This window comes from Corapipo altera, unplaced genomic scaffold (genome assembly GCF_003945725.1).
Source record: "Corapipo altera isolate COAL_440 unplaced genomic scaffold, ASM394572v1 55, whole genome shotgun sequence".
Taxonomy (NCBI): Eukaryota; Metazoa; Chordata; class Aves; order Passeriformes; family Pipridae; genus Corapipo; species Corapipo altera.
In genome coordinates this window covers 2,037,270-2,050,145 of record NW_020884882.1, presented here as the reverse complement: position 1 = coordinate 2,050,145, position 12,876 = coordinate 2,037,270, and the positions used below count along the sequence as shown (strand labels likewise).

At 45.8% G+C, this 12,876-nt stretch overlaps 1 protein-coding gene across 4 annotated transcripts in view; it reads right to left on the bottom strand.

The window, feature by feature from the left end:
• Positions 1-12,671, bottom strand: part of SFMBT1 (Scm like with four mbt domains 1) — a 93,267-nt gene extending 80,596 nt beyond the window's left edge. For all 4 annotated transcript variants that reach the window (XM_027640241.1, XM_027640242.1, XM_027640244.1 and 1 more), the window contains exons 1-3: positions 12,558-12,671; positions 10,294-10,444; positions 7,928-8,022 (exon numbers count right to left, since the gene is read on the bottom strand). The gene's annotated coding sequence lies outside the window, so the exon portion shown is untranslated. The remainder of the gene's footprint in view (positions 1-7,927; positions 8,023-10,293; positions 10,445-12,557) is intronic.
• Positions 12,672-12,876: the final 205 nt, after the last annotated feature.

Below are 12,876 nucleotides of genomic sequence, written 5' to 3'. Positions count from 1 at the left end.
GGGCACAGCCGGGCGGCCGGGCGGTCTGCGCCTGCCGCGGGATGCGCGGTCCCGGCTCCATCCCCGCGCGCCCTGGCGAGGGTTCAGCCCCGTTCCCCTCGGAGATCGCCCGCCCCGTCCGTCGGGGCGCGAGGACCGGCGGTGCCCCCCCTCCCGCGGGGCCGCGCCAGCGCCGCAGTTGGCGGGGAACGGGCGGGCGGCACCGGCCGTGCCGTCCCCCCCGCCCAGGGCGGGGACCGGCGCCCCGCGCACTCCACGCCGCAGCTCGCGGCGCAGCGAAGCGAAAGAAAAAGGAAGCGGGTTGTGCAACATCGCGCTGCTCCCGCCCGTGCGGCGGGAACGGAGGGGCGGAAAGGGAGCGCCCCCCGCCCCGATCCGCGCAGATGGGTCTGCACCGAGGCGGCGGCCGGCAGCGAGCCCGCCGGGCGGCCGTAGCAAGCGGCGGCGGGGGACAGCGGGAGCTGAGCGCGAAAAGCCCCTGCGCTCCCCAGGAGCGCATCCGCCCGCCCGCGGCGGCCCGAGCCGGCGGCGGGAGCGCTGCGGCCGCGCTCCGGTCCGCTCACCGCCCGCAGGGACGCGCTCCGGGGCCGCGGGCGCTCGGCCGGCTCGCCCAGCCCCTCTGGCACCGGGGCTGATCCGTGCCGAGGTGCCCTCGCGTTGTGGCGGACACCAGTTGCTAGCGACCTGAAATAAGTGCTCCGAGGGAAAGAGCGGGCGGATGGAGCGAGCTGTTCGTCTCTGGAGCAGAGAAGTACCAAGAAACAGAGAGAGCGGCAGTGCCGGAACAGCGGGCAGGAAGAACGAATGGAACCATGAACTTGCTCGTTACGCATCCAGCGGGCAGATCGCACGCACCGCTCTGAGCGCGGCGGCACCGCGGAGACGCGCCGGGCTCCGGTTACTCCCGAGCGACGCGCTGCGATGCCCGGCAGGATGCACCCGGCCACGCACCCTCTTCCGCAGGGGAGACGTTGCTCTCCACGCGGATGAGAAGCCTGCGCATCCCACTGGCTTAAAGTATAAAAGCGGCGGCGTTTCCCTTCGCGCTCGGGAGGGAGCACAGCCCGCCCGGGACAGCGGGGTCCGCGCCCGGCAGGAGCCGCCCCCGGGCGCCGGGCCGCCGCGGCGCTGCCCGGGGAAGGGCCCCGCGGGGCTGGAGCGCTTCTGCCCCGCGGTTCCGTTTCCCGGTGCGGCGGCCCGCCCGCTCCCGTTCCCGCTCCCGCCGAGGGGCGGGCGAGGCCCGGGCCATCCGCTAGAGGGGGGTCTCGCCAAGCCGATCCGCCCGGCCCCGCCGAGCGCCGCCGCTCCCGGCCCGACACGCCGCAATTAACTATTCAAACTAAACTGCTGCCGCACCGCCTAATTGAGTCCCGGCAGACACCGGCTGGATAACCGGGTGCAGCTCGCGGCAGCCCCGGGCCAGCCCGGCCACACAGCCTGTGTCCCCGAGTCCCCCAGAACAGCTCCGCGCCCATCGCGAGGCACGGCAGCCACCCCCTTCCCAAAGCACAGCCTCTGAGAAACTGAGGACTTGTTCTGCAGCAGCCCCAAACTAGTGTGCAACAGGAAGAAAACCGCAAAAGTCAAGTATCACAAAGTTCTCGGTCCGGCAAGCGCAAGAAACGTCCCCTTTTCAGAACGCTCGGGTGGAAACAAACAATATAGAGAAAGAAGCGTGATCCACACCGGTCTGATCCGTGAGACACCTAAAAGGTCCGTTTTGCCACTGCACGCTGACTTCTGTGTCCCATTAATCGTCACTCACAGAGGAGCAGCTGTTTACAGAACCTTTGTCTGGCCAGCTCCGCGAGACGTTAACTTTGTGTCATCTCTGGTGATTTGGAGGTTAAAAAGGCACGGAAAGCAAGCTGAATCTTTCTGGACCTTCTAGCATGTCAACAAACCTCCTGAAACACGGGACTAACACACTGCAAATACACACTTAATCACACGGGCACTAAGCCTCCTTATATCCCCTTGACAATACACAAGACGCCCAACACCATTTTATTATCCGGTTTGGAGGATGAACTGGATAACTAAGCTGCCTTTTGGGCACTCTGCCTTCAGACAGCCAAGGTGTCTTGCTTCTGTCTTTAAGACTTTTCTAGCATCCACTTTTCTGAAACTAGAAACGTCCTAATTTCCAGTGTAAATGTACTCACTACCAATTTATAGCCATTTGTTCTTCACCATTTTTGCTCTTCAAATTAAATAATTTTGCCTCTCTGCTATTTACCTAAAATGTACTAGCACTTAGATCATCTTTACTTGGTCCTTCTGCTTTGTTTTTAATCTTCTCTCCAAATAGGTTTTCTACTCTTCCAATGTCCTCTATACCTCCTACCTTGTGTGCACTGTTCTAAACAAGGTCTTAACAACTGCCTTGTACCATGATATTAATACCTCACCGTCTACTGAAAATACTTCACTCGATGCATCCCAGAATACATTAGCATTTTTAAGACCACATTACAGTGGCATCATAGTTATCCTACAACCAATAAGGTACCTGGATTCCTCCTCTTGTAATCTTACATTTGATGAACCTCTGAGCTTACTTGCAGTTATTCTAATTAATCTTTAAGTGCATGACTTCTTGCTGTTATATTCCAACCCATTTCTGGTACTCCAGGCAATAGATCATCAATTGTGCTAGAGCAGTTCAAGATACTATGCCTTAAAAAAAAAAAAAAAAGCCTCTTGTCCTATTTTTAAAGTTATTTATCATCCAGCCTGCTCATAGGTTTCCCCTTTTCCAGCAGCTCACTCTCTGTGCAACCTGTCCACACCTTTGGCCCCAGGAAAAAGGTGGCAAATGCTTTCCTGTAAAGCAGCCTGCTCTGCTCCTGAGCTCCCGTGAAATTTCCCAGCTCCAGGCTTCCCACAAATTTCTCAGTATGCCCCATTTCTTCAACCAAAGCTACCACTGCCATGGTTCACCTGTTTCTCTACAACCTCCTACTGTATTTTAGAACTAGTTTTAGTTTTGATGCAGACCATGGTAGGCCATTTCTTCTACAAAATTAAACTGGAATGCTTCATGTAAAATAAGCCACGTGTCTTTTAGGATCATCAGTCTCCTAATAATTAAAAATGTATTTTCCTTCTTTACATGAAGTGATTAAAGATGGATTCTAAATTTTCCCTAAATTCTCAGTACTTGAACCAGTAAGTCCCATATATTGCTAGCTGCCTTTTCCTTCTGTGGTTCTCATATTAAGAAAAACCTTTTTTGAAGCTTAAGTATTCAAGATGTGTGAACAGTGTTAGATAATCAATATCCAGATTTAAGTGCCAGCCAGTTTCCCCAATGAGGGGTTTCTGCTCCTTTCAGTGAAACATTCAGCTTGGCTTTGTTTTGCTAAATTAATTAGGACCACACTCCTAAGACAGCAAGTGCCAAGAAGTCCCTGTGACTCCACTGAACGTTTTTGTGCACAGACAGCAGGTTCAAGCCCTACATTCCTGTGCTGAGAACAGGACCAGTGTGGGTTTGCAGTTCTGTGCCTGTACTGAAATGTAACTCATGCAGCAGAGCATTCCCCTTCAGTGGACATAATTCAGTTACAGAAATATTGCAAGTGTCTGCAGGAGCAAAACATAGAGGTGACTGCTTTGAGTTGCAGATATATTAGTTCAAATTAGTTACAAGTTGGTTAAAACGTTTTGCCCCTACTTCTAGAGTAGAAGATTTGTTCGAGTAAAGGTCATGAGACTAGAGCTAACCCAGACATATGAGTACCAGGTACTGGTCTTACTGGAATTACTATTTGTGCCTTACATAGGAAATTCAAGACTACTTCTGAAATCCTTGGGCCCTTTGTGACCCATGTCTGCAACCCAACCCCTTAATGGGGCAAAAGTTGGTATTTGTGAAGGAAATAGGGACATTACAAGAGCTGCAGGGCAGATCAACAGAGCCCAGGATGCCCAAAGGGGAGCTGAGACCAAGCTGAATTAGTCTGACTTGACACAGGGAGCTCGACACTGGTTTGAATGCTTTAAGTTTTCCATAACTATAGGGACTGTCTCAGCAAATGCTGTTGGTGTCTATCTGTTACCTTAGAACTCCATGTCGTCTTCCAAAATACACAGTATTTTACTTCAGTGTTAAAGAACATTTGCCAAAGACTTTTTAACCTTCAATGCTCTCCACTGTTCCCATGGGCAACAACTCATAGTTCTGGGATAACAACCAGAGACCTGCACTGAAGTATTTGCAGTTGCCATTTCTGTGGCCAGTGAATCGGACCAACTCTAACCCAGAAAATAACCTCCTATGGGTGATTGAGTGACATCCCTGGACTTCTGCTTTGCTCTTCCTGCTTTCAGACTTTGGTTAGCCTGAAAATTATGTCAGTTTTCAAGCTGGTGAAAGGCTCAGCTGACAGCCCTGCGAAAGACAATCTGTTAATCCTCAAAGGAACCATAATACAAACACAAGGGAAGAGCCTCTCGAACTCTTCCCTTTGCTGTTGCAGAAGTGTGCTGGTGGCACACAAGTGCAATTCAGACCATCCCTCTCCTTCAGTGGCCTTGTTAAAGATGCTCCCACCATTAGCAGCAGGTGCCAGATGTGTTGGCAGCTTGGACATTGGGGATGTTAATCGTTATTGAGGCAACCCTTCCCTTTGTTTCAAGTATTAGAGGCAGCTCTCTTTCAAAGGCTTTCATTGGCTTGAAGATGTGCTTGATCAGTTCAGCTGTAGGATGGAGGGAAGAAACAGATCCAAGTGGTTTGCTCCATATCTCCCTTCCCCAACTTCTTGCTTTCTGGTTTCCAGACTCCAGATTTGGCACAAGGAGGCTTCAGGGCCCATGTAACTCCCTTTTCAGTCATTTTAGAGTAAGTGATTAAAAAAAAAAGGCTACAGGGCCTTTAGTTAGACGTTCAGCTGGCAGCAGCAGCAGAAAGCATCTGGAAACTGGTCCCTACAGAATGGGACACCCAGCTTCCACCTTCTCTCCCATTCAGGTTTTGTACATGGTCCTTTATGCTTGATTGCTTTTTCCATCTGCATTTTTGCTTCTTTTTCATTTCTCCTGACTGCTGTACAACCAATTTTTATTATTTCCCTTTAGTGTCTCTTATACCTCACTTGGGTTGTTTGGTTTACTTTGCTCTACAGATTGATTTCCATCATTGTAAGAAAAACAAATTTGTGAAAGAAACCTGACTTTTACCAACCATGATGCTGTTCACTTTACATGTGTATTTTTGCCCTGCAGTTTGTTTAGTCTATTCAGACTTAGCTTTTCAGGGAGGTTTTGCCTTAATTTGTACTTGTACAACAGCTCCCTATATATGAGGTCCAGTGTTAGCTGTGTTCCCCAGGTTCACATGTTAATAATTAAGATATTAGGATACTTGCCATACTATGAAAATCTTCATAATTTTTATTTAGTTAACACTGTTGAAGGCTTTGCACGTCTAAGACACATTACACAGGTCACAACAGAGAGGGAATAACTTTTCAGGCTGAAGCCTGGGAGAGATGGGGAAAGACACTGTGAGTAATCTTGCAGTTCTCCCAAGTTCCTTATAAGCAGATGTGGTTGGTGCCCTTTCCACAGCTGACTGTGTAACAAGTAGGAAATTACTGCTAACTCTGAAGATCTGTGATACCTGATGAAATACAAGAAGCCCTATTCCTCTAATCTGGTTCCTTCTGGTCCATTCTTTTCCTTTTTTGGTAACTAATCTTCAGAATGTTACCAGACCTCTGTGCACCTCCTGTTGCCTCTGGAAGGTGAGATGGCACAGGTGAAACATCCCATCACATAAGAAACAGTGAAGCAGTTCCAAAGAGACTCTAACAGTGACCTAATGAAAAGCCACTGTCCAGCTCTGAAGGTAAAGCTGGACTGGGAGCACTTCTGTTACTACTTAAGTACATTTCTTTTTCCACAGCATCAAAGAGGATGAGAAAATTCCAGAGGAGAAGAAGGAATTTTCTGTCACCTTCGTCCAGTACAATTTTTGTAGTAGGCACCTGTATAACTATTATGGAGGACTGAAATATTGTTTGTGCTTGTGGCAACAGAGCACTTGAACATTCAGGCACCACTTGCTTCTTCGTGTCCCCCATGGCTTTTATATCTCTGCAGTGTGGGCTGTCTCTGCAGGCACAGTACTGCAAGAGAACCAATGTTGACTTCAAAACAAATCAGAGGCAGTAATCCAATAATCTCAGAATAAAAAGGGAAGCAGAGAGAAAGCAAGTGTGGTCACAAAACAGGAGAAAATTGAGTATATAAATACTCCTTAAAGAAGATACTATGTGAACAAGAATATTCATCTGTAGAGAAAGGCAAAGCTCCTGTGATTATATGATATTAACTTTGCTCTTTTATGGTTCTCCTCTTAACATTTCTATCTACTTTCCAGCTTCTCATACAAGTCAACTTAACACTTGTACTTAACAAGTCTTTGTAGGAGGAGATACAGGGAATGTTTGGGGGGTTTTTTTAAGAGCTGTAGAGGGAAAAGAGAGGCAGACAACATGCTTTTTAGTGATAAAGTTTAGATACCACAATGAGGTTGTGCAAAACCAATATTATAATCTACCTAAGAACAAAACCCCAATTAATTTGTTTCAATTTACAGGAAAAGTGATTTCTTCCCTCCCCCCATCCCAGATTAGAAATGGTTATGTAGTTTTGGAAAATCTCAATCAGCCCAAGCACAGTAAAACCATATTAGGAAGACTGATTATAAACAGCAGTAAAGCAGCCCATCTTGTTTCATTATGCAAGCCAAATGAAACACAGAAATTAAACCAAGAGCGGGAAAACAACTAAGACTTAAAACTGTGTTGGGAATACTCCAAAGACTCATTAACAGATGAAAAAGTATGATTATCTTATTAGGAGTACTACCACCCATACAGAAGCTCTGATCAAAACAATAATTAAACCACCAATAACAATCTCCCTGCATCATTAAATACTTTTGTACAAATAAATTAACTCTGCCAGCCAGAAACATCAAATGGAGATAATTTACCTCAACCAGCTAATAGGCCCAAATACTCAAAAAGCCTCTTGCACTCTTACCTGGGAGCACGCTATCATTCTTCTTCCAAAAAAAGCTTTAAGTAAATGATTTTGACAGCATTCCTATAAATTTCTGTATTTACACCACCACTGATAAATCAATGAACCATGTGGCTTGAGATAACAACCTGTCCCCTTGCCAGTGGTGAAAACTGATTCTCTTCCAACCAGCACGTGCAGCTGGGCAGGAATATTTATTTCTGAGCAAAGTAAATGGACACTCAAGTGCAATTGTTGATATGCAGAATCTGGCAACAAATCAATATTGACTTGAAATAACCAGTTTATGCCATTGCTTTTAAATACCCATGAATCTTGTTAAAATCCCATAGCATGATGTCCTGTAAGTGGCACAGCCTGCCTAATTTCTTTTGGTTTGTGGGTTTATCGAATTTGAGGCTTTAAGAATCCTGTTATTGGTGAGTGTCACTTTCTAGCTTTTCTCTTTTATTGGCTTTCTTTGAAATATCTCCTGAGCCCTTATATCTTCAATTCCATTTTTTTTCTTGTGTCTGAGAAAGGTGCAGAAGTCGGCATGTTTGTGTTACTGCCTTGACTTTACAGAGGAACCACTACCAATATTATTTGGGGTTTCAGGGGCAGATATACTGAGCCTTTATTTATGCTCCTCTAAGCAATCTAAGGAAGTGTAAATATATTAGACATTTTGCCAGATCATTCAAAAGCTGCATTCTTGAGCTACATATATAGCAGCGCTCAGGTATATATCATTTTGTAGTATAATGATCAAGAATTTAAGATCAGGATTAAGAAGATTGCCTACATTCCTGTGGTCAGAATCAAAATTTAGACACAGAAATACAATGCAGACACCAGGAGTTGAAATTCCTATAAAGTAAAAACTAACCTTCACAGATGCACTGCCAAGAATGGGTCAGGGCTGAGATACATCAGCAAAGCAGCACTGGTAGGGAGCTTCAGCCACTGCAGCCCATACTGGACCTGTTTAGGGGGAAGCAGAGTAGCACAGTCTCAAGAGGGGTGTTAATCTGGAAGCTTTTGCTAGCAGAAAGCTCAAAAGACTGTAAAATCACTAGTTTGAAATAGATTAGAGCCAAAGAGCCTTATATTACCATGATGGCTTAATATGCGTTTTTAGGAGCAGCCCACAAGACAAGTTCAGCCTGCTCATGGAAGTGAGGAGACAGGAAAACCCTTTGGAAGAACTGCAGAGAAAGAGAACTTTGTTTTCTGGTGTGCTAGACTCTACACCATCTTTGACTAGCTACTGTTTTAGCCTTGATTTGTGAATATATTAAGCAGCTGAACAGGTTTACATGTTTATTCATTTTCTCCTTTAATTTAAGAGGAAGTTGCACAACAAATCTAACTGTACTGCCTCAGGGAAAATACAGGCTGTGTCCCATGATAGATGAAGTGATCAGCACAGCCATGAGTACCTGTGTTGTACCTGGGTTCTTTAGGAAATGCCACCTAATTTTTGGAACACTTGTAATGTGCATAACAGTGAGAATCAGACCTTTTGCTCACTGGTGTAACACAGTTATTGCTACTCTGTCAGAAGGCAGGCCAGTCCCTTGAAGTGTCACTGAACACTTAACTATTTTGGAGCTTATTTTGTCTTCTTGTGTGTCATTTGTTAAAAACTATCTCTGAGGAGAAGTTAGGAAGCCAGGAGGAGCAGTCTGATCCATTCAAACAAACCCAATATTCCTAAATCACGCTCTTTAGTTTCCCAAATTAACTTACCTCGCAGTCTCCCCTTTATGCCTAGAAAGATTTATTGTTTTTATTCAACCTGAAAATACGCTGGCATTAGATATATTAGGATACCCACAGGTGGTTCTTTTGTCATCCTATCACTGCAGTGGGAAGATAGCAAAATAAATCAATAAAAACTATGTCGTGGCTGATGCTTGGGGAAACCAATCTGTGGTTGAATATATAGCTCAGCACCAGACTGCCCCATGCACAGGCAGCACTGGGTTGTGTGGCTTCCACCCACTGGAGATCTCAAATATAGATTCTGAGTTTTATTTAGCATTTTCCCACCACTCAGGTTTCTATCTAATTCTTTGTCCTTTTTAAAAAAAAAAGTTTCTTTTAATTTATTTTTTTCCAGCTAAACACTAGATTGAGGTTTATCTTTCCACAAGGTCATGTTTTCTTTCTTTGACTTGAACACTTCTGCAGCAGGAGCCTGATATAAAGCTGGTTCTCAGTTGCCACTACCCGATGTTTGTTTTCAAAGACTATATGCTAATCATGCCAGTGCTGCCTTCTGCACTTCCTCCATTTTATTTCCTATTGAGACTGAATGTGAAAAGCTGCAGTCTATTTAGAACATTGTGGTTGTTGCAGCAAAAAAAAGAAAAACAAAGCTATTTCCAAAAGTGGAATTTCTTACAATGAGCGTATTTTCTTCTTCTTCTAATAGGAATGAGTATTAGCATTCTGAGTCTTTAGCTAAAATCCCAGGTCTGAGAAGATGTGAGGAGAAGCAGAGTGGGTATGGAAAGAAAAGCAGTTGATTAGTAAATCCATTTATGCTTTGTTAAGGAAGCAGCATGGAGACTGCTGGAGTGAAGTGAAACATAAGAGGAACAAGTAGCAATTTGCCCTATAGCTGCATTCTCCAATTATTTTTCCCTAGGGACTCAGTGGACATTAGCAGGCACAGGCACAGGAGAACAGCCTCCAGTTGAACTTGTACCCTGAGAACCACACAGCTCCAGGGCACACAGGGCAAGGGGGTGCTGGCCCTGCCTGGTACAGGGGAGGCACCCCCACGCTGTACAGAACCACACCACGCGCCTCACTACGTGTTCTGGAGTCCAGGCCACTGCCAGAGGCACGTGACTCAGAACCTGAGCTAACCTGAGAGGGAATGCAGCAGTGTCTGTCAGGATCTAGCTCTCTGTACTCTCAGAAGAACAGTGCTTTGTCCTACTTTTGCAATGGATTTCATACTTGAGGCCACAGATAACTGAAAACTCATAAAGCCATAACTGAAACCGTTTAATAATTGAAGCCATTGAAGGACCTCTAATGGGAAGCACAGCTTTGGTTTTCTGGTGTCCTATTAAGGGAAGACTGCCACTGTGTGTGTTGCAGATCTGGTTGATAAATTTCTATTTTTTATCTTGAATACAGTGTGCAAATGGAGATCCAAAAAAAAAGTGAAATACATAAGGAACAAACAGTGGCTGTTTCCTACAGGCTGCCATGCCTACTACACAGAATATTTTTTACCTTGTCAATCAAATATAGGAGCTCTTCAGTGGAGATAGTCAAACAATAGAAACGGGCCTCCTGTTTTCCAGAGCTCTTAGGTTTTAAATTCCCCTTACTGCAGAGCCAGGTGTTCCATGTTTCTGTTGCAGAAGCGAAGCTCTGTGTCTCTCTGTCAAGGAAAGCATTTGTTACTTGTTTCCAAAAAAACCTGGAGTGAATAAACATTTAGCTAAATAGCTAAAACATGCATAAGGTGCCCTACGCAATTTTCAGCACTATCAGCTGCAGCACAAGATGCTCGTGTAAGCAAGAACAGTCATGCCAGATGTTAGGTATGAACCCGCTTGTTTCCACTGCATTTCCACTGTGGAAGGGTTGTGTTAACTCTGTGACAATTGCACAGAGACCTTGCTGAGGTATAAAAAGCCTCCTCATGCATATCTGAGACCCCTCCAGCACCAGAGCTTTTGTGCTTTGCTTACATCCAACCTGAATGGTCGGGAAGCTTTACAGTGGGAACAGGAGCAGAGACTCGGTCAGCTTGTTTGTGAGAAACAGAGTCAATGCAATTATGCAACTACTGCTGTGAAGCAAGAAAAATATATTTGTTTTTAACATTCACTGTTTGCTGTAGGAAGACAGAGTGAGGGGGGTTGATCACCAAAATTACTCAGTTAAGGCTTTGATTTGCTCTTTTATGTCTCTTGTATAGTCCAATTTCTGGGGGTTCTTTTGGGGGGTTTTTTTGTTCAAAAACTGGACAGCAGAGGGTGCCAAACCCCCAAGAGGGAGCGCACCCATGAGCTCTCACGCATCACCTCAATTCCCCGCTGAAAGCTCTGCTTCAGCACGAGTGGTCCGGCCGCAGCGAGACCCTTGAGAGCCGCGGGTACCCTCTCGCTAAGAGCTGTACTGAAGTGTATTATCGCCTTTGGTTGTGTCAGCACTTCCATTACAGTTTATAACCTCTTTCTTTGTGGATCAATCCAGGCTATTGCAAGCCAAGTTATTTTCTCTCTGATGTGCAATTGGCACTCAGTGCTATCTCAGGAATCTGAAGCCATGTTTTGTTATCGGGATGTTGCAGAGATGACTCACTAAATTAAAAGCAAGCACTTGATCATACAGAGCAGAGCATAAACCCTCCCCCACCTTTAACATGTGCTACAAATATGACACAGCCATTGATCAACTAAAACTGTTTAACTTGACATCGCTTGTACACAGCTTTTTACTTTGGACAAGGAAACATGAGATTAAAACATCAGCAGCTCTGAAATCCCATTCTCATTCTACAGTGAACTATGAAATGAAGTGGTATTATATTAGCAGGCATTTCTTCCTGTTCTAATAAAAAGATACACATTCTACATTTTCTGCAAACACTACTCATGGGAATGAGATGGAAATTGGTCCTTGAGTAGTAACTAGTTATAATAGCTTCTAAACGAGCTTAAAAATTATTCTGATTGTATTTAGGAGCCAAATCCTGAAGCCTCTATTGTATTCAGGTTCTTGTTCTTTTCCGGAGTCAAAAACTGCTGCACTTGGTCCAAACAACATTTCTTTTTCTTGCCAGTCCCTGTCCTGAGGATGAGCACTGTCAGATGGCCAGTTTTACTGTTCATATACCTGATACACACAATCACTGTCCCATTTTTTCTACACCGGAATGGGATACATCATTCCTAACTCACAACTGTGCAGATAACAATTGATAATTTGTAAACAGTTATTCGCTTTGAATGAGTTATGTAGGCTCTGTTTACTTAATCCAGCTATTTGTCAGCTTTATCAGTCACTTATCAACAGAAGCAGAAAGCAGGGCACACATTACCCATTCATCATCTCTCCTGTCTCTGGAACACGCACAATATATATTGCACATGCCACAGCACTGGTGAAATAGCTCACAATATAACTGCCAGCAGATCTAAGTGCAATAGTTACTTTCTCAGTGCCAAAAACTTTTGGGGCGCTTCACAGAGGGGTAATGTTCTCATTTGGCCCCAACACTTAGACTTAACAAATGAAGGTATTGCAAACACACGGCTGGTATGGGCAGGAGAGTGGGCAGGGGTCTCACTGGACTGGGAACACCCAGCAGCCCCGTGCAACAATGTGGGAGGATATTTTATGAACACGGAAAAGCGCAGAAGACGCCATTAGAGAGGCCCCGTGGTCCCTCGGGTACAAGGAGGCGCAATATTTAAATGTACTACACAAATATTTGCACTACGCAAAGATTTGCACGACACAAACCCCTCACTGGGCTCAGTTACCCCCTTGGCACTGCTCCTCCAGGGCCCTGCTGAGGAGAAGGCTCTGGAAAGGGACAGGTCCCGGTTCCAGCAGTTGCTCATGGATGTGTCTCCGGCTGGAGGGCCAAGATGGCCCCTCCCGTCCCCTCACCTGCCAACTGTCCTGATGCCCCTCACACACACGTTTTTCCTCACACTGCTTCTACTGTGTGAACGGGCATCCCTCACCCCCTCTTCCCGACCTCAGACTTAACGCTGGGCATTGATTTTTGCCTCTGAAATGTCCCCCCTTGCCCTCCCCATGTCCCCACAGTTGGCAGGGCCTGGCCGTACTTCGCCC